Source organism: Eptesicus fuscus, chromosome 1 (genome assembly GCF_027574615.1).
Source record: "Eptesicus fuscus isolate TK198812 chromosome 1, DD_ASM_mEF_20220401, whole genome shotgun sequence".
Taxonomy (NCBI): Eukaryota; Metazoa; Chordata; class Mammalia; order Chiroptera; family Vespertilionidae; genus Eptesicus; species Eptesicus fuscus.
In genome coordinates, this window is record NC_072473.1 from 102566244 (window position 1) to 102592979 (window position 26736).

At 39.5% G+C, this 26736-nt stretch overlaps 1 protein-coding gene across 1 annotated transcript in view; it reads left to right on the forward strand.

Annotated features, from left to right (window-relative positions):
* Positions 1-26736, forward strand: part of ATP11C (ATPase phospholipid transporting 11C) — a 252395-nt gene that overhangs the window by 33572 nt on the left and 192087 nt on the right. The window lies entirely within an intron of this gene.

Genomic DNA, 26736 nt, shown 5'->3' on the forward strand with positions numbered 1-26736 from the left:
GAGAGTGGGTAGGTCAGAATATTGCTTAAACCCTTCAAGACCTTCTAAATTGGTGGTTAAGAATGGGAAAGGTTACACATTGTGATCATGGTATGTTACATTAGGAAATAACATAATGGGAATGTGATCTTCCCACAACATGTTTTATATATAGTTGTGGGCATGAGTCTTGACCGAGAAACTGATACCAAATTATTATTATTTTTCTAGATATAGCCACAAATATAAAAATAGATTTTTGGGTAATAACTATGGTCCATAGCATTTTTTAAAAGATATGTATTCTGGCCCTGGCTGGTGTTCTCGGTGTTTAGAACGTCACCCAGGCAGTGAAGGGTTGCAGGTTTGATTCGTGGTCAAGGGCACGTACCTGGGTTGCGGGTTTGATCCCCGGCTGAAGTTGGAGCATGCAGGAGGCAACCAATCAGTGTGTCTCTCTCACATAAATGTTTCTGTCTCCTCTTTCTCTCCCCTCTCCCTCCCATCCACTCTCTCTAAAAATAAATGGAAAAAATATCCTCAGGTGAGGATTGATTTTTTAAAAAGATATGTATTCTGGATTAGGGAAATGGTAGAGAAAGTGAACAGAGAAGAAATGTCTATATACTGAATACAATATTCCTCTTCCATGGTTTTTCATGTGACAGACTCTCTCCCAACTCTTTTCTGCATATGGCCTGCCTCATACTGTCTGATGTTTGGAGGGCTATGGGGGCCTGTTGGCATTCATGTCTTCAGAGCAATCTAGTGGACAGATTTGGGGTCACCCCTGAATGAAGCTTTGGACTTTCACCTGTCCTGAGTTAGAGAGAATTTCAGGTACCTCAGGCAACTAACTCAACAGAACAGCAAGTCTACTAGTCTCATTCTGACTCTGTGCTTAGGTTTTTGTAAGTCTGCTTCTATGTAGTTCCTTGTGATTAAGAATGGTCTTGCCTTGTCCAGTGTGTCTCAGTTGTGGTTGGGAAGCAATAGGCAGAGGTCTAGGCAGGTGAGCAGTGAGTGAAAAGGTTGCCAGTTCAATCAATTCCTGAGTCAGGGCACATGCCCAAATTGCTGTCTCAATCATTGGTAGGGGGTGTGCAGGAGGTAGACAATCTATGTTTCCCTCTCACATTGATGTTTCTCTCTCCCCCTCTCCTTTCCTCTTTCCCTAAAAATCAATAAAATTTCTTTAAAAAAACAAAAAAGAATGGCCCGGTATTTCCATGCCAGAAACGGGGCCCTCTTCTGTTTTGACCCTCTGAAGACCTTGTCTGCAATCAGTAGTTGGTGCCCTAGTTCCTCCAAGGATAGGAATATGGTTTCTTTTAGCCACGCTTCTCAGGAACTTGAGCTCTGCCTAGATGCATGCCTGTGGTTGGGACTTTTCTGCCTGTTGTTGATATTCACTGACTAATTGCTTTTTATCTGATTTCCCTGCTGTTGTGTTCTGTCTGCTTTTTCCATGCTGTGTATCCTGATGCTCACTGTTCACCTGCCTAGACCTCTGCCTATTGCTGCCCACTCTCCTTTTTCAATTATGCACTCTTGCCTACATGGAATTCCTTCTAGACCTTGCCTCTGGGCCCACCTCCAAGCACCTGACATTCCCTCCCTCCAGTGTATAAGGGTCCGTGTAGACTACAGGGCCTGACTGCCCTCAGAAACTTAATTATGATAATCAGTGGTTTCCTTTCTCGGGTGCCTTTATAAAAAATGTACTATTAGCTTTTAGTTGACTTATTAGTTCATTATTTCCTGATATTATAAACTCACCTGTTAACATTTTTATTAGACCAATTTTTTTTTCTTTAGAATAAATCTCACATATCTCATTTTCAGCCACTCCTTACTTTCTCAAGGACATGGCCTAGAATCAAAATCTTAACATTGGAAAAGCCTTCCAAAGGTATTCAGTTGAACTTTCAATGTGATGGGTAGCTTACCAACTTCCCAAATAATCCATCCATCACATTTTGCAACAGTTCTCAATTGGTTTCTGGGGCCCAAATTATCAGTTCATTTATTTATGTATTCGTTCACTCCGTCAACACAGTTACTGCTGTTAGCAAGGCACTAGGATATTAATGAAAGTTTATGTGTGAGACCATTCATGTCCTTAGGGAGCTGCTACTTTGGTGTGGAGGGAATGGAGAGAAAAATAATCACCATTGCTAGCTAGAGACATACAATGGGCAGAAAAATGGGCCATTTCTTTTTTCTTTCTTTGATTAATCCTCACCTGAGGATATTTTTTCTATGATTTTCAGAGAGAGTGGAAGGGAGGGGGAGAGACAGAGAAAGAAACATCAATGCAAGTGAAACACATCCATAGGTTGCCTCCCACACATGCCGTGACGGGGGGCCGTTGATCAATCGAGCCTGCAACTAAGGAATGTGCCCCTGACTGCAGTTGATCCCATGACCATTCAGTCTGCGAGCCAATCACTGAGCCAGACCGGCCAGGGCTACAATGGGTCATTTCTGTGTGACTCAGGGTTGGTTCATGGAGGGGCTCTATAGTGAACCACAACTTTTCTGGTATTCTATCAGCTTTTCAACTACCCAAGGAGAGAGAGAGAGGAAACACCCCATATCTTTTGTGCCCCTGTTTTTGACTTGCCCTTGGATTCATCTTTCTAAATGCAAATCTTGGTTTGTTACTCTCCTGTTAATAGTCTTTCCATTGTTTATTACACAGACTGACATCTAATTCTTTGGCACAACTTACAAAGCCTTCATCCTTTCTGGTTCATACCTACCTCTTCAGTCTCATTACACACCATTTTCCCATCAGGTTGTCAGTGCCACAGAACTTCTGTAGTTTCCTGGCTATGTCCTGCTTATGCTGTTCCTGCCTGGAATGCCTGCCTCTCTTGTCTTCTGGGTAAACTCTAGGGTGCTGAGAGCTTAATGGGAAATAGCATACAAGGAGGAATAAATTACAGCTATAGCTTCCATTAAGGTGCACTCCGGCCTGTTTCCAGTTATTGGACCTTATATATCCCCACCCCTGCCCACCAGATAATTGTAAGCTACTCTAGTCCAGGTAGTTATCTCTATGTCTTCAGTCTTAATACAGAGCCTGGCCCAAAATGGACAGTCAATAAATATTTGTTGGATGAATGAAGACAAGTCTTCTGTAGTCCGTTTTTCAGTTTAGGTCTCCCTTGAGGTTTTGAGAATGAATGCTACTTAATTGAGTCCTATTACTGTTTTAACCATAGCTCCCTGCAAACCCAGGACCATGCACACTGGCTTATCCACTACTAGACACCTGCCTGTAACTATCACTGAATAGCTTGCCAAACATGGAGAAAGGCCCTCCGGGGGGGAGGGCGGTTTGGACAACTCATTACCTTCTCCCACCCTGCAGCCTCTGTTGCAAAAATAAACTTTCACTGTGTCTCTTCAAAACTCTAACCAAGAGAAAGAAATTGCACACAATGAAAATACTTCTTACCTGCTCTTATAAATCAGAACACTTGTAATTTAAGGAGAATTAGTTCTTGAACAGGTTCCTGTTTCATTAGGCAGTCCTTTGAATTAGTCATCCACAAACTCAAGCAATTGGCAAGGACAGTTAGTGGCCATTTATCATTTTAGGTTAATTTGTGTCAAACACTAGTAAATAGCAAATGGAACATTTTGGTCTTAAATTACATATTTATCACCTTACTAGAGGCCTTTTTTACACCATTTTATCAAAGAGCAGTGAAAGACACACAAAACCCTCATGACCTTTGTCTTCCCTGTCTTCCTGTTCTTTTATCATGATTTATAGTCAACATTCAGCATATTTAGTTCTGATTAGTTGTAGATCTCTGCCTAAAATAGTTGGCCATTTCTGCAATGGTATACATTTTTGTTTTGTTTTTGTGTGTTTCGGGTTTATTGATATATAATTTATATACAGTAAAAATCACCCTTTTAGGTGTGTACAAGTATATGAATTTTGACAAAATTACAGTATAGTTTGTAGTTATCACTGAAATCAAGATAATATAATTTTTTGTCTTGCAAAATGTTCCCTCATGCTCTGTAATCAATCCCTTCCCTATACTGCCAACCCCTGGCAACCACTGGTCTGATTTCTGTCATTATAGTTTTGTAATTTCCAGAACTTCATATAAATGGGATCAAAATGTATAGCCTTTTGAGTCTGGCTTATTTTACTTAGCATAATGCTTTTGAGAGTCATGCATGTTATTGCATTTATTTAGTTTGCTTCCTTTTGTTGCTGGGTAAAATTCCATTATATGACTATACCATACTTTGTTTATCCACTCAACAGTTGGTGGACATTTGGAGAATTTAAGGTTTTTAGTGATTATTAATAAAGTTGCTATAAACATTTGTGTTCAGGTATTTGTGTAGACATACTGGTATATATTTATTTCTCACCAAGGAGTGGGATAACTTGGTTTTATAAGTGTGTGTTTAACTTTATAAAAAATTGTCAAACTGTTTTTCAAAGTGACTATACTTTTTTAAAAATTTCTATTACTAATATATAAGGCTCCAATCACTCCAATATCCTGCCAACATTGTTTTTGTCTGTTTTTTAAAATTTTAGCCATTCTAGTAGATGGCTAGTGATAATCTCATTGTAATTTTATTCTGCATTTTTCCTAATAATAAAAGATTTTGACCAAGTGTCTGTATGTGTTTGTGTGTGTGTGGACACACACACACACACACACACACACACACACACAGTTTTGAGAGTTATTTATATATTCTGGTTTTCAGCCCTTTGTCATATGTGTTTTGTAAATATTTTATTCAGTCTATATCTTGTTTTCTTTTAGTATTTCAAAGATTAAACATTTTAAATTTTGATGAAATTCAGTTTATCACTTTTTTATGGTTCATGTTTCTTCTGCCCTAGGTAAGAAATAATTACCAGATCTAAAATCATGATGATTTACTTCTATTTTTTCTAGAAGTTTTGTAACGTTAGGGTTTGGTTCACATTTCAGTCTATGATCCATTTCAAGTTGTATGTATACAGAGTGTCCATTCCAAGTGGTATGTATATAGAGGGAGGTTTGGGTTGAGGTTCATTTTAAAAATATAGGTATCTTCTATTGCTCCAGCAACATTTGTTGGAACACTGAAAGACTATCCTTTGTTTATTGAATTAACTTGGCATCTTTGTAAAAAATCAGTTGAACATATATATGTGTAGATCAATTTCTGTTCTGTTCTGCTTTGTTCCATTGACTTATGTGTTGATCCTTTTGCCAATATCACACTGTCTTGAATAGTATAGCTTTATATTAAGCCTTGAAATCAGTTGGTTTGAGTTCTCCAACTTTTTCTTTTTACAAAGTGTTTTGCTTATCCTAGATTATTTGTTTTTCTATAAAACTTTTAGAATCACCTTGCAAATTTATAAAAGAGAAACATGCTTGGATTTTATTTGGAATTTAATTGAATCTATAGCTTAGTTTGGGAGAGAATTGCATTATTGATGATGTTGAGTCCTTTGATCCATGATTTATCTCTTCAGTTTATATCTTTGATTTCATCAATATTTTAAAAATAATTTCAACATAAGAATCTTACAATACTTTGTTAGATTGATCCCTGAGTATTATATATTTATTGGTGCTTGTAAAAATTTCAGTCTCCAGTTGTTCATTGCTGTATATAAGACTGTAATTTATTTCTGTATAGTGATCTTCTATTTTCCAAACTTGCTGAAGTCACTTATTAGATCTAGTATTTTTTTTGTAGATTCTTTTTGGACTTTCTGCTTAGATAATTATGTTTTCTGTGAGGGGAAAAGAGGCAGTTTCATTTCTCCTCTCCAATTTTATTTGTATTTCTTTTCTGTGCCTTATTGCTAGGACTTCCATCTGGTATGATGGTTAGAAGTGGTAAGTGTGGATTCCTTGTCTTGTTCCTGATCGTAGGCTAAAATCATTCAATCTTTCATCATTAAGTATGAGTTAGCTGTAGGTTTTTTTTTTTTTCATAGACGTTCTTTATTAGGCTGAAAAAGTTCCCTTCTAGTTCTAGTTAACTATTAAAAAAAATTTTAGGAGATCAAAGATGGCTACTGACGGGAAGGCAGGCTACAAGATAATGTGTGAATGAGAGAACTAAAGGAGAGTTTGTGGACGTTCAGGGAGTGTCTATTTGTGAGTGAGGGACAGCTATATTCCAAGGGACTGTGGGGGACTGCCAGACTGGGCTCCCCTGACCGGGCAGCCTCCATTGTTGCTTAAATCTCTCCTGGAGCGACTGGCTCTGCTGAAGAGACTGCACCATCTTGAAGGGGAGAGTGGCTGTGATCGGAAGCCTAGCCTTACCTTCAATCGGGAAGAATTGGGTACCTCCCAGGACCCTAAAACCACAAGACCCGGGGACCAGCTGCGAACCCACAAACACTGGGTCTCAAGCAGTGTGAATACATGGACTCAGACGAGCTCTGCACCTTCTCACAGAAAGGTCAGATTTTACCCAGAGAAAGGTGAAGTCTGCGATCCAGACTGGTGGGAGAAACATGTACAGTGGGAAGTCTGCGCCCCACAAAATCTGCGGCCGTTGGGGACAGCGTAGTCCACAAATGTGGAAGGGCTGCTTACAGAAGGGAACTCTAGAAATCAACCCATAGCTGGGCTGGACACAAAAAGGCAGCCTGAAGCTTTACCAGTAAACCGACTGTGCTGTGCCAAGGGAAAAAGATGTGCGAAAAGACGTGCACAGGGACGTGAGCAGAGTTGCACGCAGTGCCGAGGCGAAAAAGTCTTGAGTTCGCGCACTTACTCTGGCTCTTTTTTCTCTTTAAATCCTTGTTTTTGATTACTAAGCCCAGTACATAGGATTACCCAATTGAAAACACTCTCAGAGACTGCAGGGGAAAGTTGTTTTTGTGGAACCTGGGGATCAGAGCAGGGAGAAACGACCAGAAAACCAACTCTGGGGCAGTCCATACCCCCAAACCAGTATTAAGTGCAGCAGGGAAAACAAATTCTGGGTAGAGAGGACTTATAGCCCCGGATATCAATACAGAAACACTGGGTAGAGAGGACTTATAGCCCCGGATGTCAATACAGAAACACTGGCACCCAGGGGTTGAATCACAAATTTGACTTTTGTGTAAATACAACCACAGGCAGGCTGAAAAACAAAGAAATATTGCTTGCTTGAAAACAAGATTGTGGCTTATGACACAGAGGAGCTGTGGAATGCAGGGAACTTCAATACTGTCCTGACTACCTGACAGGAAACAGGTGTGCCAAACAGAACAGTAGAGGAAATGAATGCCCTTCACTACTGCACATTTTTATTTTTTATCTTTTACTTAAGAAACTAAATTTTTTCTTCTTTTTTCTCACTTGATTTTACCTTTTTAATTATTATATTTTTATTTTTAATCAATATTACTATTATCTTACTTTTTTAAAAATTTCTTTATTGATTAACCTTTTGCACTCGGATGTCGAGTGTGACGACATGGTTAGCATTAGAATAAAGGAATTGAGAAAAAAGCAAGCGAGTGCAAAGGGTTAAGGTATCACATACTTGTCCTCATCCCCCATTCCCATCCCAGACCCCTCCCCACGCATGCCCCCACCCCCCTGTTGTCCTTAACCACTGGTTAGGCTTATATGCATGCATACAAGTCCTTTGGTTGATCGCTCCCCCTTACCCCCTCCCTCCCTTACATTCCCTCTGAGGTTTGACAGTCTGATCAATGCTTCCCTGTCGCGGGGCCTGTTTTTGTTCATCAGTTTATGTTGTTCATTATTTCCCCTAGATGAGTGAGATCATGTGATACTAGAAATACACTTATAAGAACTGAACATGAGACAAGCAATAATGGTTATGCTGAGAGGCAAATGAATCAGTCTGTAGTGAGTTTCTTTCTGGGCCAACAGTTCTTTTGAGTCCCAATTTCAATGTCAAACAGTTCCTTATGTGTACATGTCAGCAATGCTATTTCAGTTATGGATGGTGGGAAAATGGTGGTAATGCAGGTCTGACCCTCTCTGGTTTGGTCCTGGGCAACCTGCAGCGATGCACAACTGCTGACTGCTAGTATGGCAAGGCGTCATCAGCGTCTTCTTTTCTCTTTATTTTATTTTATTTTGGGATTAGTGTTATACATTCTATTTTCATTTATTCTTTAACATCATTTTACTCTATCTCACCTTTACCTTTATGCCAACACTCTCTTCCTCAATTTCCCCCCTTTAGTTGTCCTGTTTCTCTTACCCTATTCCTGCTTTAGATTTTCCTTATTCCTTCTTTTTATCCCCTGTTAAAAATTCATCCTACTTATATATCTAATTTCTGATGCCCTGCTCCAAATCCATACACACGTCTCTCTTCTTTCTTCATTAACCAATTTTTTCTCTCTTCCCTTTTTTTTGCTTTGTTTTTTGTTGTTGTTGTTTTTAACTTACGTTTTTTGTTTCATTTTGTTTTGCCCTTCTTTCTCTCTGTCCTATTGTTGTTGTTAGTTTGATTGTTGATTAGATTGTTTTTTGTTTGTTTGTTTGTGTGATTGTTTCTTTTTTTTGCTTCTGTTTTTCTCTCCTTGCTTATCATTAGTTCTTTATAGTTTGCATTCATATCTGGGTATTAGTTGTTTGCATTTTTTTGCATTAGTTGTTGTTCTATTGGTGTTTTCACCCCATATAAATAGTTTTCCTCCTTTTTTACTCTCTGTCATTTCTCTCTTTTTTTTCCTTTTCTCAATATCATTTTTGCACTCTTTTTTTTATCCCCTAATTCTCTTTTCTATGGTGGTCACCTTTATTTGGGGTTATTAGTATCGTGAATACATTTGTGTTAAGTGCCTTGTGCACTGTGCCTTGTTGTGTTGTATTTTGTGCCTTTAACCCTTTTCACTCGCTTGCTTTTTTCTCGATTCCTTTATTCTTATGCTAACCGTGTCGAGTCACACTTGACATCCGAATCCAAATGGTTAAGTCAATGCAGGAGAGAGAGAGCTGCACAACCAGACACCTGGAGAGAAGAGATCATGGGGAGACAAAGAAACAGCCCTCATAAGAAAGACAAGGAGGAATCACCAGAAAAGGAGGTAAACGAAATGGAGGCAAGCAATATGTCAGAGAAAGAATTTAGAGAAATGGTCATAAGATCACTGAAAAGGTTGGAAGACAAATTCAACAATATGTGTAAGAACCAAGAGGAAATGAAGAAGAACCAAGAAGAAATGAAAAATGACATCACTGCAATAAAGAACTCAATAGAAAGCATCAACACTAGACTAGAAGAAATGGAGGGCCACATCAGTGAGCTAGAAGACAAGGTAGGAAAAAATACCCAAGCAGAGCAGCATCTAGAAACAAAGCTTAAAAAACAAGAGGCGAGCCTAAGGGAACTTTGGGACAACACGAAACGAAATAACATTTGCATAATGGGGGTGCCAGAAGGAGCAGAAACTGAACAAGGACTAGAAAACCTGTTTGAAGAAATGAAAGAAAACTTCCCTGATATAGGGAAGAAAAAACTCACACAAGTCCAGGAAGCTCACAGAGTCCCAAGCAAAATGAACCGCAAAAGACCAATGCCAAGGCACATTATAATTAAACTAGAGGCCTGGTGCACAAAATTCGTGCACGGGGGGGGGGTGTCCCTCAGCCCAGCCTGCACCCTCTCCAATCTGGGATCCCTCTCACAATCCAGGACTGCTGGCTCCCAACAGCTCACCTGCCTGCCTACCTGCCTGATTGCCCCTAACCACTTCTGCCTGCCAGCCTTATCATCCCCTAACCACTCCCCTGTGAGCCTGATCGACGCCTAACTGCTCCCCTGCCAGCCCGATTGCCCCAAACTGACCTCCCCTGCTGGCCTGATCACCCCTAACTGCCCTCCCCTGTCAGCCTGGTCCCCCTAACTCCTCCCCTGTCGACCTTGTCACCCCCAACTGCCATGCCCTGCAGGCCTGTTCCCCTCCAACTACCCTACTCTTGCAGGCCTGGTCCCCCCCCAACTGCCCTCCATTGCAGGCCTGGTTGCCCCCAGCTGCCCTCCCTTGCAGGTCTGGTCCCACACAACTGCCCTCTCTTGCTGTCCTGATCACCCACAACTGTCCTCCCCTGCCAGCCATCCTGTGGTGGCCATCTGTGTCCACATGGGGGCGGCCAACTTTGACCACATGGGGGCAGCCATCTTGTGTATTGTAGTGACAGTCAATTTGCATATTAGGCTTTTATTATATAGGATTGGCAAACACCAAGGACAAAGTAAGAATCTTAAAAGCGGCCAGAGAGAGAGAAAATTACCTACAAAGGAGTCCCCATCAGACTAGTGACTGATTTCTCAACAGAAACACATCAGGCCAGAAGGGAATGGAATGAAATATACAAAGTCATGTGAAGGAAGGGTCTGAATCCAAGAATACTGTACCCAGAAAGGCTATCAATCAAAATTGAGGGTGAAATCAGGAGCTTCACAGACAAAAAAGGACTAAGGGAGTTTTTTACCATCAAACCAGCAATGCAAGAAATGCTAAAGGGTCTGCTGTATAAAGTAGAAATAGGAAGCTAAGAAGGAACACAAGGGTAAAGAATAAAAATGGTGACAAGTACATATCAATAATAACTTTAAATGTAAATGGATTAAATGCCCCAATCAAAAGACATAGTGTAGCTGAGTGGATAAGAAAACATGACCCATATATCTGCTGTCTACAGGAAAGCCACCTCAGAAAAAAGGACTCACAGAAACTGATGGTGAAGGGATGGAAAAAGGTATTTCAGGTGAATTGAAATGAAAAAAAAAAAAGATGGGGTAACAATACTTATATCTGACAAATTAGATCTCAAAGTAAAGGACATAAAAAGAGATAAGGAAGGCCACTTCATAATACAAAAGGGAGCAATCCAACAAGAAGATATAACTCTGGTAAACTTATACGCACCCAAAACAGGAGCACTCAAATACATAAAACAGACTTCTGGAGGATATCAAAAGAGAGATTTACAGCAATATAGTCATAGTAGGGGACTTTAATACCCCACTAACACCACTGGACAAATCCTCTAAACAAAAAATCAGCGAATAAATATTAATCCTAAATGACACACTAGATCAGATGGAATTAATTGGCATCTTCAAAACATTTCACCCCAAAGCCACAGAATATACATTCTTCTCTGGAGCGAAACCAAGATGGCGGCATAGGTGAACACCTGAAGTTGCTGCCTCGCACAACCACTTCAATTGGACATTATCCAGAACCACAGGAAGGCTGACTGAGTGGAAATTCTACAACTATAAGGAAAGAGAAAAGCACACTGAGACTCAGAGGAGCTGCGGAAGTAGAGTGCAGAGGTACGCTGGTGCACACATGCGGAAAGGGCTGGCAACTGAGTACGTGGCTGTCTTGTTCAAGCGGGAGGTAGACACAATCTCTCGACTGCTCTGAACTCCAGTTCCGGGCGAGACTCTGAGGACCCAGACTCACATGGGAAGAAACTTGACTGTCTGGCAAGGGCGCAACTCGAGGGTGGCTTCATCTCAGAGGTGCTTGCAGCGATTACCAAGGGACACTGAGACCATGGGCCTCTTAGGGCAGGGCTGACTGGAAGCCATTGCTGTTTGTTGCGCCCTGAGACCCTGCCCCATCTAAGCTGTGCGCAGAGACTTCTGCATATGAATGGCCTGGTCCTTTGAAATCCAAAATTACCTAACAAACTGCAGCTGAGTCAGAGAGACCCAGAACATCCAAAAGAAGGCCCAAGGCCCCACAGCAGCCTGCATTGCTTCACAGCTGGGCCTCATCTGGGCACCTCCAAACCCCAAACAAAAAGAGGAATCTGAAGATCTCTCCTTATCTCCTGATGGGTGGCCTCAGGCAGAGGCTAAATTAGCACCTACTTGGAGATGCAAGAGCCAGTGTACCCAGGGGTCAGAGTAGGACCATCCAGATTACTACACCTCAAATCCATAAGGGACACACTGAGGGGGCAGACTCTTGAGCACCAAAGCCCCACTGAAGCAAGTCTTGCCTCATAAGGGTGTCTCCAGCAAAGAAGTTCTCCAATCATAGACACAGCTGATCCTCACAGCCAGTTAGCCTGGAGGTCAAGTCCTCCTACTGATACCAACAACAATCAAGGCTTAACTACAACAAGACTGTGCACACAGCCCATAAAGGCATGCACCAGGAGTGTCCACCTCAGGTAACTGGGGAGGCTGAGCCACTTGGCCCTATAAGACACCTAGCACACAAAGCCACTCTATCAACTAGAGATTTAGTGGCTACCCAATACATAGAAACAAATACAGGGAAGCAGCCAAAATGCGGAGACAAAGAAACAGGTCACAAATGAAAGAAATGGAGGAAAGCAAACTACTGGATATAGAGTTCAAAACCGCGGTTATAAGGTTTTTCAAGTATTTTCCAGAAAAGGCTGATAAATTTAGTGAGACCCTTGAGGATATGCAAAAAGACCAACTAGAAATTAAGCATACACTGACTGAAATAAAAAATAATATACAGAGACCCAACAGCAGACTAGAGGATAGCAAGAATCAAGTCAATGATTTGAAATACGAAGAAGCAAAAAAACACCTAACCGGAAAAGCTAAAAGTGAAAAGAATCCAAAAATATGAAGATAGTGTAAGGAGCCTCTGGGACAACTTCAAGCATACCAACATCCGAATTATGGGGGTGCCAGAAGAAGAGAGAGCAAGATACTGAAAATCTATTTGAAGAAATAATGACAGAAAACTTCCCCCACCTGATCAAGAAAAGAGATTTACAAGTCCAGGAAGCACAGAGAAGCCCAAACAAAAGGAAACCAAATAGGACCACACCAAGACATATCATAATTAAAATGCCAAGAGCAAAAGACAAAGAATATTAAAAGCAGCAAGAGAAAAACAGTTAGTTACCTACAAGGGATTACCCATACAACTGTCAGCTGATTTCTCAACAGAAACTATGCAGGCCAGAAGAGAATGGTGAGAAATATTCAAAGTGATGAATAGCAAGAACCTATAACCAAGATTACTCTACCCAGAAAAGCTATCATTCAGAATTGAAGGTCAGATAAAGAGCTTCACAGATAAGAAAAAGCTAAAGGAGTTCATCACTGCCAAACCTGTATTATATGAAATGCTAAAAGGTATCCTTTAAGAAGAGGAAGAAAAAGAAAAAGGTAAAGGTAAAAATTATGAACAACAAATACATCTCTATCAAGTGAATCTAAAAATCAACTGGATAAAAAATCTGATGAACAGAATAATCTGATGAACATAATAGAATCACGGGCATAGAAAGGGAGTGGACTGACAATCCTTGGGGGGAAAGGGGTATGGGGGGGGAAGAGACTGGACAAAAATCATACACCTATGGATGAGGACAGTGGGGGGGGGTTAAGGGCATGGGATGGGGTGGGAACCTGGTGGACGGTAGCTATGGGGGGGATAAAGTGGAACAACTATAACAATCTGAACAATAAACATTGAAAAAATATATATATATATTCTTCTCAAGTGCACATGGGTCATTTTCAAAGATAAACTATATGTTGGAACACAGGCAAAGCCTCTTCAAATTCAAGAAGATAGAAATATCAAGCATCTTCTCAGATTACAATGGCATAAAACTAGAAATCAAATACAATAAAACAATAAAAAAATCAAACACCTGGAGGCTAAATAGAATGCTATTAAACAGTGACTGGGTTACCAGAGAAATCAAAGAAGAAATAAAAAGCATCATGGCAACAAACGACAATGAAAACACAACAATCCAAAACCTATGGGACACAGTGAAAGCTCTCTTGAGAGGGAAGTTCATAGCTCTACAGACCTACCTCAAAAAACAAGGAACAATGGTAATAAATTGTCTAACCCTACAACTCAAAGAGTTAGAAAGAGAGCAACAAGAAAAGCCCAGTGTAAGCAGAAGGAAGGAAATAATAAAGATCAGAGTGGAGGTAAACGACATAGAGACCAAAAAAAAAAAAAACAAACAAACAAAAAAAAAGATTAACAAAACTAAGAGCTGGTTCTTTGAAAGGATATAAAAGATTGATGAACCTCTAGCCAGGCTCATCAAGAAGCAAAGAGATGGGACCCAAATAACCAAAATCAGAAATGAAAGAGGTGAAGTAACATCCGATCCCACAGAAATACAAAGGATTATAAAAAAAATACTGTGAACAACTCTATTCCCACTAAATTGACAACCTAGATGAAATGGACATATTCTTAGAAAAATACAAGCTCCCAAAAGTCAACCAAGAAGAATAAAAAAACCTGAATAGGCTGATAACTACTGAAGAAATTGAAACAGCGATCAAAAATCTTCCAGCAAACAAAAGCCCTGTTCCGGTCAGCTTTACAGGGGAGTTCTACCAAGCGTTCAAAGAACTAAAAGCTATCCTTCTCAGACGCTTCCAAAAAATTCAAGAAGGTACACTTCCAAGCTCTTTCTATGAAGCCAACATTACCCTAATCCCAAAACCAGATAATGACACCACAAATAAAGAGAACTACAGGCCAATATCCTTGATGAACATAGATGCTAAAATCCTCAACAAAATTCTAGCAAATTGGATTCAGCAATACATTAGAAAGATCATACATCATGATAAATTGGGATTTATTCTGGGGATGCAAGAATGGTACAATATCCACAAATCAATAAATGTGATACATCACATAAACAAATTGATAAACAAAAATCACATAATCATATCAATTGATGCAGAAAAAGCACTTGACAAAATCCAACAACCTTTCTTGATAAAAACTCTCAGCAAAGTGGGAATAAAGGGATCATACCTCAACATAATAAAAGCCCTATACGACAAATCTACAGCCATCATCATACTCAATGGGCAAAAACGAAACTCATTTTCCCTAAGAACAGAAACAAGATAAAGATGTCCACTTTCACCACTCCTGTTCGACATAGTACTAGAAGTACTAGCCATGATGATGATCAGACAAGAAGAAGAAATAAAAGGCATCCAAATTGGAAAAGTAGAGGTTAAACTGTCCTTATTCGCAGATGACATGATACTATATATAGAAAACCCCAAAGACTCCATCGAAAAACTAGTAGACCTAATAAATGAATTTGGCAATGTGGCAGGATACAAAATTAACACCCAGAAATATATGGCCTTTTTATTTTATTTATTTTTTAATATATTTTATTGATTTTTTAAAGAGTGGAAGGGAGAAGGATAGAGAGCTAGAAACATCGATGAGAGAGAAACATCGGCCAGCTGCCTTCTGCACACCCCCTACCGGAGATATGCCCGCAACCAATGTACATGCCCTTGACCTGAATCGAACCTGGGACCCTTCAGTCTGAAGGCCGACGCTCTATCCACTGAGCCAAACCGGTTTCTGCTATATGGCCTTTTTATACATCAATAATGAGCTCACAGGAAGATAAATGGGGAAAAATCCCATTTACCATTGTACCAAAAAAATTAAGATACCTAGGAATAAACTTAATTAAGGACGTAAAAGACCTGTACTCGGAAAACTGTAGGACATTGAAAAAAAGAGATAAAGGAAGACATAAACAAATGGAAGAACATACCATGTTCATGGATTGGTAGAATCAACCTCATTAAAATGGCCATACTACCTAAAGCAATCTATAGATTCAATGCAATACCTATTAAAATACCAATGGCATATTGCAAAGATCTAGAACAAACTCTACAAAAATTCATCTGGAATAAAGAAAGACCCCGAATAGCCACAGCTATCCTGAGAAAGAAGAACAATGTTGGAGGGATTATAATACCAGACATCAAGCTATATTACCAAGCCACGGTTCTTAAAACTGCCTAGTACTGGCATAAGAACAGACATATAGACCAATGGAACAGACTAGATAAACCAGAAATTGACCCAAGCCATTATGCTCAATTAATATTTGACTAAGGAGGCAAGAGCATACAATGGAGTCAAAACAGTCTCTTTAATAAATGGTGCTGGGAAATTTGGTCAGATACATCCAAAAAAATGAAACTAGATCACCAACTCACACCATACACAAAAACAAAATCAAAATGGCTAAAGAACTTGAATATAAGATGGGAAATCATAAAAATCCTACAAGACTCCATAGGCAGCAAAAATGTAGACATATGTCTTAGCAATATCTTTACAGACACAGATCCTAGGGAGACTAAGGAGAAAATAAACAAATGGGACTACATCAAAATAAAAAACTTCTGCATAGCAAAAGAAACTATCAACAAAACAAGAAAGCCCATTGTATGGGAGAACATATTTGCCAATGTTATCTCCGATAAGGGTTTACTCTCCAACATTTACAGGGAACTCACACAACTTAACAAAAGGAAGATAAACAATACAATCAAAAATTGGGCAAAGGATCTAAATAGACACTTTTTAGGCGACCCTGCTATCGGTTCTCAACCTGTGGGTCGAGACCCACAGGTTGAGAACTGCTGCTGTAGAGCCTAAGACCATCAGAAAACAGATATTTACATTACAATTCATTAACAGTAGCAAAATTACAGTTATGTAGTAGCAATGAAAATAATTTTATGGTTGGGGGTCACCACAACATGTGGAACTGTATTAAAGGGTCATGGCATTAGGAAGGTTGAGAACCACTGTCCTAAAGCATTTTCCTGTACTTATGTTTTTTTGTGCATCTGTATGGTAAGAACTCTTTATTTTATTTTTCCCCCAATCATCTTCTAGATCCTTTATTAGTTTTATAGTTTACACCTCAAATGTTGGTGTATTCTTTATTTTTTTCTTTTCTTTTTTTGGTTAATCCTCACCCAAGAATATTTTTCCATTGATTTAGAGATAGTGAAAGGACGGGGAGAGAGAGAGAGAGAGAAAGAGAAAGAGAGAGACTGACTTCGGTATGAGAGAGACACATCGATTGGTTACCTCCCACACACACCCCAACTGGGGCCCAGGATAGAGCCTGCAACCGAAGTATGTGTTCTTGATCGGAGTCAAACCTGGGATCCTTCTGTCCGTGGACCAATACTCTATCCACTGAGCCAAACCGGCTAAGACTGTCTGTGTATTATTCTTGCTTTATTGAAATCATTCATTGTTTTATCGTTCTAAATAGTTCATAGCTTTTGTTGCTCTTGCAAATGCTCTTTTTAAAATATATTTTTTATTATTGACAGTAATTACAGATATCCCCCATTCCCCTCCCCCCAATTTGCCCCCTCCACCCAGCCCCTGACCCACCCCAGGCCTTTGCCACACTATTGTCTGTGTCTATGGTCTATGCATATCTTCTATCTATAATAATAAAAGCAAAATATGCAAATCAACCGAACGGCCGAACAGTGTAACGGCTATCCTGATGACCTTCTGGATGAAGCTGGGTCTGCAAGGGCCGAGGCAGCCAGGGCTGCGAGGCCCGAGCCCCTTGTACAAATTTCGTGCATCGGGCCTCTAGTATATATATAAAAGCCTAAGCAACTGGCTGACCGGCCGTTAGCTGTGATGTATGCTGACCACCAGGGGGCAGATGCTCAACGCAGAAGTGGAAACCACAGGCATGGAAACATGGAACAGACCAATGAATCCCAGAGGGAAGAGGGGATGTGGGAGGGTGGGAAGAGATTAACCAAAGATCTTATATGTATACTAGAGGCCAAGTGTATGGATTCGTATTCATGCACCAGTGGGGTCCCTTGGCCTGGCCTGCAGGGATCGGGCCGAAACCAGCTCTCTGACGTCCCCCAAGGGGTCCCGGATTGCAAGAGGGCACAGGCAAGAACCAGGGACCCCACCGGTGCACAAATCTGGGCCTCTAGAATGTATATAAGTTCACTTCATCCCCCCACCTCTCTCCCCTCTGAGATCTGTCATTCTATTCTATGCATCCATGCCTCTGGACCTATTTTGTTCATCAGTTCACTAGATTCTACATATAAGTAAGATCATGTGATATTTGTCTTTCTCTAACTGGCTTATTTCACTTAGCATAATACTCTCTAGGTCCCTCCATGCTTTTTAATAGGGTAAGAGATCCCTCTTTTTTACAGCTGCATAGTATTCCATTGTGTATATATACTACAGCTTTTTTATGCATTCACCTACTAATGAGTACTTGGGCTGTTTCCAGATCTTAGCTATTGTAAATAACACTGCCATGAACATAGGGGTTCATTTTTTCTTTCTGATTGGTGTTTCCGGATTCTTAGGATATATTTCTAGAAGTGGGATCACTGAGTCAAAAGGAAGTTCCATTTTTCATTTTTTGAGTAAATTCCATACTTTTTTCCTTGAGATCTACCCCCTTAACAAAATTTTAAGTGACAATACAGTATTTTACATTTTACTGTTTTCAGAGCACATGGACCACATCTTCTCATTTCATAAATTAGAGTAGGTTTTATTTCTACTTAATGATGGAACAAAAAATAGACCTTAGGGATATGTTTTCCCAAAGTTCACCATCGGATATTACACCAATATCTAGAAGCCAATTCTAATTTTTGTCCCGTGTTCTTTGCATAAAACTTCTGGGACTTGAGCCTGATCTGGCTCTCTAAATTTTAGTGACCTTCTACACATTCAGAAACTAAATATGTAATGACCACCTTTGTCCCCACAATTAGGATCAACAATTGTGATTAGATGTCCAACTTCAAAGAGAGTTTATGAAATAACTAGTTTTGGGAATAACTTCTATCCTTCATAACTGGAACTTAACTTTTCTATATTGGCTATACAGGACCAGCATTTGAACCAGAAAGAATGTTCAAATGCTGGTCCTTAAATTTTTGGGTGGTTTTAATTAAAATGTTGGGCAGTGAGTTTGAGGCCCAGCCTGGTAGATATGGTAGGGCCACTTGAGTAGCTGGTTTGTATTAAACACTATTCTAAGCATTATAGGTACATAGAGATTAAAATGAAACAAACAAAAAATATGATGCTACTCTTTAGGACCTCACAAGCTAACAGACAAGATGGAAGCATACATATAGATGCTTCAATTTTCTACTTCCTCCAGTCCATACTCCATTCTGCAAGCAGAACAATGTTTTGAAAAACACATACCCTTTCCTGCTTAAATCTTTCTGGTAGTACTCTGTTTCTCAGAGGACCAAATCCAAGATCTTAATCAAGCATACAAGACTTCTCTGATTGGCCCAGCTCCCTCTCCCTCTGTATCCACATCTCCCCAGAAGCTCTGGGCATATACAACTCCTTGGAGTGCTCATATCACCTCATGATTTTTCATGTCTCTGGGTGTTTACTCATGCTGGGTCCTCTGTCTATAATTCTGTATTAGTCTGGGTCTTCTGAGAAACAAATTTTGGATTAAACTGGCAAGGATTTTATTAAGGGAAACTGCTGTGTGAGTGACAGTGGGGAGGGAGATCAGAAGGATAGGTGTACCATTTGTCCATGATCCAATTCTGACCCCTAGTGAAGAGGAGAGAGAGTAGAAGCTTAGGAAGAAGGTTTCTAGGCTGCCAAGCAGTTGAAGGAGGTTTTGAAAAGCCTTTGGGGAATCCAAAGTCAGCAGCCCTGTCCTGTCATACTTAGGCATTGATCAGGTAGATACAGTCCATTGGAAGTGTGGCTTCAGTATAAACGTTTCTGAGGCAGCAGCTCAGTTGTGCTTATACTTGGCCTTCTTCTAAGCCTTCATACATGCCCTTTCTCTGTTGTTTAATACCTCCTACTTGTCCTTTAAATGCCAGCTTTAAATGTACCCTCTTCTGGAAAACTTTTCCTTGAAGGAAATTCTCAGTGTTGTCCCACTGCCTACAATGATCATCCTCTAATCCCTGCCTGATTAATTTCTAATACACTTACTTGAACCCCTACCACCTATTGTGATCACAGGACTGAAAAACTAGTAGATGCTCAGGAAATATTTGTTGAGTGAGTGAATGAGTTGGTAGGACATGGACAAGCAGATAGCAGAGAGAAAATAGTTGAGGCAGAATGAACTGCTTAAGCAAAGCCATAGAGGAGGAAGAATGAAGAATGTACTGTCTTTTTTTCAAGTAAGTATGTCTTGCCCAAAACCTGTCATTTTAGGGAAAGTACTATGATGGAAAACAGGGAGGGAAGGAGTGTCTTCCTGGCTGTTGAAAATGATTCAGATTTGAGAACTTTGTTGAGAAAAAATGTTTTGAGTATTTCCTGAGAGACTTCTTTCCTGAGAGGAAACAGAGTTCATGTAAATGAAATTTTACTGCTGCCAGGAAAAGTGATAAAGATAAAATCTCATACAACTACTACCAGAATAGAAATTTCCATACAGCAAAGAGATGTCAAAGTTCCAGCTAATGGCTCATATGTGTTCAGTATTAAGTGCAGCTGAATTGTAATTCTATAATGGAATTTGACCTATTTCGACAATCTAGTTTATAATGTATGAATTAGTGGAGACCCATTCATCTTGACATTTGCTGACTCTGCCAGAGGTTGGTCATATTTTTATGGAAATGCACAGAGAGCTGGCCAGGATCCCAAATCACTGCCAACCGCCAACCACTGCCACATGTTTTCAGATGAGATAGAAACACTGAGGATAAGACAGAATCACCCCTTACCAGCAACTGGAGATTTAGCCACTGATCTCTATGTAATGTTATACCCTGGTGATGGGTTGGGCTGTGTATAAGGCAGGCTCTTCTTTTTGCTCAGGCCCAAGTCTGTCCTATACAGTCTTCTTCATGTTTTGTTTCTCCAGTTACCACTTGAAGGGATGAAAGTTTCTTAACTTGTAATGTGGGACTGAAAAAATGTATCAGGGGTTTGCTGTGAGGATTCAACCAGGTAATGCATACTAAGGGCTTAGACTGTGCCTGGCATAAAGTATTTGTTCAATAAATGGTAACTTAAGTTTTATTATTGTTATGCAGTAGAAACAAGGGTCTGAGGGTAAAATATTATTTCTAGGTAAGTATTATCAAAATTGGATCTTCATGATTTGGTGAGTATCTGTTCTGTGATAAACTAGAATGGGACTCTAGGGACATGGGCTGCTATGGCTCATTATGTAATTATTCTGACATACATAGTTGCTGATACCCATTTCCTCCTCGGACCTGCTGTGGAATACCTTTTCTTTCTCATTGTTCCATCTCTCTCACCTTCAAATTTATATTATAATTCTTCTTTAGCTTGCAATACCTAACTTAAGAAAGACATGTGAAAATAAAAAGGGTGCATGATGCATTGCTCTCCCTTGATGTTTCGGTTTATCAGATTGGGAAACTCTTTGACAAAACTGTTCTTGCCTTCCATGTCATTTCTTACATCTTAATGGAATCATTCACTTGAGAGACTATCCATTTACTTCTGTCTTTCACTACTAACAGTCTTTGATTTCACCAAAGAGCTTCTCTTTTACATGTGTTTATATATGTCTTTTAACCATTTTCCTCTCTTCCCCTCCACCCCCCAAGTCTTGCCATTAAATCAAGAGCTACTTCTGTCTCACTTCTCTATTTGAAAGCCAAAAACATGAATTGAATTATGGCTGATAGGGAATAGAATATTACTATTGATAGATGTATACAAGGCAAATGAAAGCCATACATTAAAAGGGAAGGAGTAGTATTTGAAGTCCCAAAGGTATCTCATACTCAATACTATGTTCATACTCAATAGTATGTTCAAATCTGAACTCACTCTCTGTGCCTTCTCCTCTATGCCTCTGACAGTCAACTCCCAAGATGTTTCTAAAATGTCTTTATTTCTTCTTCACTCCCACTGCCCTTGCCCTGTGGCTGGACCTCTTCAGCTTGCATCTAGAGGCAATAACTTTCTAGTTCCCTCTCTTCCCCCTTCGGACTACACAGTGTCACAAGAGGCTGCCATTTTTTATTTTTAAGCTTTTTAAAAAGTATAAAATGACACATGGATTTTAAAAAATGAACAGTCAAATGTGTAGCTTAATGCAGTATTACAAGGCAAACATACTTAAAATCTTCATCCAGATAAAGAAGGATAACATTGTCACCCACACCAGAAGTCCCTCCAGGTGCCCTATCCAAATCATAAACCCTCCCTCCTTCCCAAATAAATTATCATTCTGTCTTTTAAAGTAGTTATTTCCTTGCATTTCTTTACCACAAGGATGCTTTCCAAAACATCAGTCTTGCCATATCTGATTACCTCTATGCTAAAGCCTAGGGCAGTGGTTGGCAATCCGCGGCTCTCGAGCTACGTGCGACTCTTTGGCCCCTTGAGTGTGGCTCTTCCACAAAATACCACGTACAGTGCAATTGAAACTTCGTGGCCCATGCGCAGAAGTCGGTTTTCGGCCTGGGCACATCTATTTTGAAGAAGTGGCGTTAGAACCACTCAAGGGGCCAAAGAGCCGCATGTGGCTCGCAAGCCTAGGTTTGCCAACCACTGGGTTAGGGCACTGAAGCTTAGAGCAGTTAAACAAGGTAAGGTCATTAAGCCTAAAAGGAATAAAGCTAGAGTTCAAACACACAATCTAACTAGAAATGTCAAACTTGTGCTCTCCTTACCATTTGGTATTATTACTTATTAAGAAAGTTAAATGTGTTCTCAGTTGCAAACCATGGATTTTTATAAAATATCTGCAGAGCATGGTTCATTTGTGGAAGTATGTTACCCATTGTCTCACTATGCTCTAATCAGTTCTTTAAGTTCTTTCCGCCTTTCCAAAACTGCTTCTGTTCAGGAGTCTGTCTAGCTCTATTGACTTTAGGTGTGTATTTCTTGTGGCTAATGGATGGTGGCTTGGTTAATGGCTTTCACTAAGCCACAAGTAGGAGATTGCTCTTGTATTGGTATCCCTCATTTCAGCCACATGAATTATTTAGCTTATGGCTGCTGCCTTAAGGGCTGTTTGCCTTGTGCCTGGCAAGGTGGTAAGTTGTGTCTTTTAAAATTATATTGGTCATTAACGTTAATTGCTATTTCTTAACTTCCCTTTGAGATGCTAAAAGGAAATCTAAGTATAAACAATTGAAGAAGCAATTAAGTGAAAGAACACCAGTACAGGAATTCTCCAATAGCTGGTCCCACATACAGACCGTGGGGCTTTACAGAAACAGACCAGGGACACTGGAGAAAATAGATCGGAGACAGCAGCAATGGAGCCCCAGCCATTTAGGGAATCATTGCTGGTAAGTGGGCAGAAAGAAACACAAATGCACGATATCTGGCCTCACACATGTGCCTATGGCACTGTCAGTCTTTGCCTTTTCTCCTTATTAGTATGACAGCTTTTCCAGGGCAGAAATTGTAGTTTTTCTTTGAGCTTCATGCCACTTAGTACTGTTGAGTCCTGCATATGCATAGATAGGGCATTGCTCACCTGCTAGTGTTCTTTGTCTGTTTTTAAGAACTCTTACTGCATTTTGGTTTTTATATTTTATTGATTTTTTTACAGAGAGGAAGGGAGAGGGATAGAGAGTTAGAAACATCGATGAGAGAGAAACATCGATCAGCTGCCTCGTGCACACCCCCTACTGGGGATGTGCCTGCAACAAAGGTACATGCCCTTGACCGGAATCGAACCTGGGACCCTTCAGTCCCCAGGCCGACGCTCTATCCACTGAGCCAAACCGGCTAGGGCTGCATTTTGGTTTTTAAACTCAACATTTCATTTCATCAAATTACCAAGCTTCATCAAGAATGTTTACTTGTGTAAAACCTTATTGCATGTAACTATTTTTAAAACAGCAGCTAAGATTTTTAGTTCCCTTAGCAAATGCTAGGGTTTTTTTTGTTTGTTTGTTTATTTTACTACAGGCATGTCTGATAAATCTGTTAATGGGTTTCAAGGGATTTTTTTATAAACTCATAGTCCAGCTACCCAGAGAAAATTATTAATATTTAAGTAGGTTTCTTATTTCAGACATGGTTTGCTTGGTAGCTTGATATGGTTCTGATAATATCATAAATATGTTTCAATTTTGAGAAATCTGCTTTTAGAAATTTTTGCTAAACATTTTCAATGGTGGTAAAAACACCATAGTTTTATGTTGATAGAGTACATGCCACAGTTGAACTATTCCATTCCCCAATCAGACATTTACATGTCTTGTAAATTTTGTTGTTGTTGTTGATGCTATTATATCTGTTTTCTTTTTTTTATTTCAAGAAAAACTATTTTAAAAATAATAATGTTACATGCAATAAACATTAATATCTCAAGAAAAATTATTTTAAATATGATGTTACATGCAATACGCACCAATTATTCAAGAAAAATGATCTTACATATAATATTACATGCAATAAACATTAATATTTCAAGAATAAAAGGATTTACTTGTATGCATGCATATAAGCATAACCAATGAACATAGACACCAGGGGGGTGAGGGCATGAACGGGAGTGGGGTGGGGGCAATGGGGAGATAAGGACACATATTTAATACCTTAATCAATAAAAAATTAAAAAAAGAATAAAAGGATTTTAAGTGTAATATTACCAAAACTGTATTAACATAGTATGATATCACAAAAGTTGTAGGAAATATTAAAAATCTGCAAATAACAGGATTGCTTCTATTATATTCTAGAGTATCTTCCCCCCCTCTGGCTCTATTTTTGTTCATCAGTTTATGTTGTTCTTTATATTCCACAAATGAGTGAGATCATATCATTCTCTGACTGGCTTATTTCGCTTAGCATGATGCTCTCCAGGTCCATCCATATTGCAAAGAGTTCCTTCTTTTTTTACTGCAGCATAGTATGCCATTGAGTAGATGTACCACAGTTTTTTAATCCACTCATCTGCTGATGGGCACTTAGGCTGTTTCCAAATCTTAGCTATTGTAAATTGTGCTGCTATGAACATTGGGGTGCATATATCCTTTCTGATTGGTTTTTCTAGCTTCTTGGGATATATTCCTAGAAGTGGGATCACTGGGTCAAATGGGAGCTCTATTTTTAATTTTTTGAGGAAACTCCATACTGTTTTCCACAGTGGTTGCACCAGTCTGCATTCCCACCAGCAGTGTACAAGGGTTCCTTTTTCTCCGCATCCTTGCCAGCACTTGTCGTTTGTTGATGATAGCCATTCTGACAGGTGTGAGATGGTACCTCATTGTTGTTTTGATTTGCATCTCTCGGATGATTAGTGACTTTGAGTATGTTTTCATATGTCTCTCAGCCTTCTGTATGTCCACTTTCAAAAAGTGTCTATTTAGGTCCTTTGCCCATTTTTTGATTGGATTGTTTATCTTCCTTTCATTAAGTTGTATGAGTTCCCTGTAAATTTTGGAGATTAAACCCTTATCGGAGATAACATTGGCAAATATGTTCTCCCATGCAGTGGGCTTTCTTGCTTTGTTGATGTTTTCTTTTGCTGTGCAGAAGCTTTTTATTTTGATGTAGTCCCATTTGTTTTCTCTTTAGGTTCCATTGTCCTAGGAGCTGTATTGGTAAAGATAATGCCACGACATATGTCTGCTATTTTGCTGCCTATGGATTCTTCTAAGGACACATGTGTAATACCTTACGGTTTCCCATCTTACGTTTAATTCCTTTATCCATTTTGAGTTTATTTTTGTGTATGGTGCAAGTTGGTGGTCTAGTTTCATTTTTTGCATGTATCTGTCCAATTTTCCCACACCATTTATTGAAAAGACTATCTTGACTCCATTATATGCTCTTGCCTCCTTTGTCAAATATTAATTGAAATTGAGCATAATGGCTTGGGTCGATTTCTCGGTTCTCTGTTCTGTTCCATTGATGTACATGTCTGTTCTTGTGCCAATAATAGGCAGTTTTGAGAACAGTGGCTTTGTAATACAGCTTGATATCTGGTATTGTGATCCCTCCAACTCTGTTTGTCTTTCTCAGGATTGCTGCAGCTATTTGTGTGTGTGTTTTTTTTTATTCCAGATGAAATTTTGGAGAGTTTGTTCTAGATCTGAAATATTCTGTTGGTATCTTAATGGAAATTGCCTTGAATGTATAAATTGCTTTGGGTAGTATGGACATTTTAATTATGTTGATTCTAGCAATCCATGAACATGGTATATTCTTCCATTTGTTTATATCTTCCTCTATCTTTTTTCAATGTTCTGTAGTTTTACGCATATAGGTCTTTTACCTCCTTAGTTAAGTTTATTCTTAGATATCTTAATTTTTTTGGTACAACGTTTGTTCAGGATTGGTTTTTTTAGTTTCTCTTTTCTTTTATTGGCTAAAGAGTATGGGAAAGCAGTACCAAGACTCAAGTGGCCAGATGAGAAACCAGGTAGATCCTAGAAATATTCATTGCCTACATTTGTGCAATTTTATTCTGAGAACATGACTGTTTGTGTCATGTTCTTTTCCCACAATGGGAGTAAATTAATTGGTAATGAAAATGGTATGATGGCAAGAGTTTTGAGTCCTGAATTTTGCCTGGTATGCTTTTCCATCGAGGAATGATATTTGGATGAGGAGGGTGGTAAGAGAGGGAAGAAAAATTAAATTAGATAAAGCATTTGTCTAAACATGGAAATAGATGTCAAGATCCATGCACCACCTGCTAATAAAGTTTACCAAAGCAAAAAGAAATCAGAAGCCTTTCTCTAGAGCCAGATCCCTTTCAGTTTCCTTTCCTCTCCCTTCCTTGCCCTCAAATTCCCCTCATTTTTTTGCTCACAGTCAGTGTGGTTGTGATTCCCAAGCCTCCTCACCTCTAGAGATTGGGATTCACTGGATTTGGCTTGGAGCAGAGAACTCTGCTTTCTGAACAAGTTCCCTGGGGATTCTCTTGCATACTTCTTCAGAAGCATCCTTTGAGAAACCTGGATTCTACCTGGGATCCACAA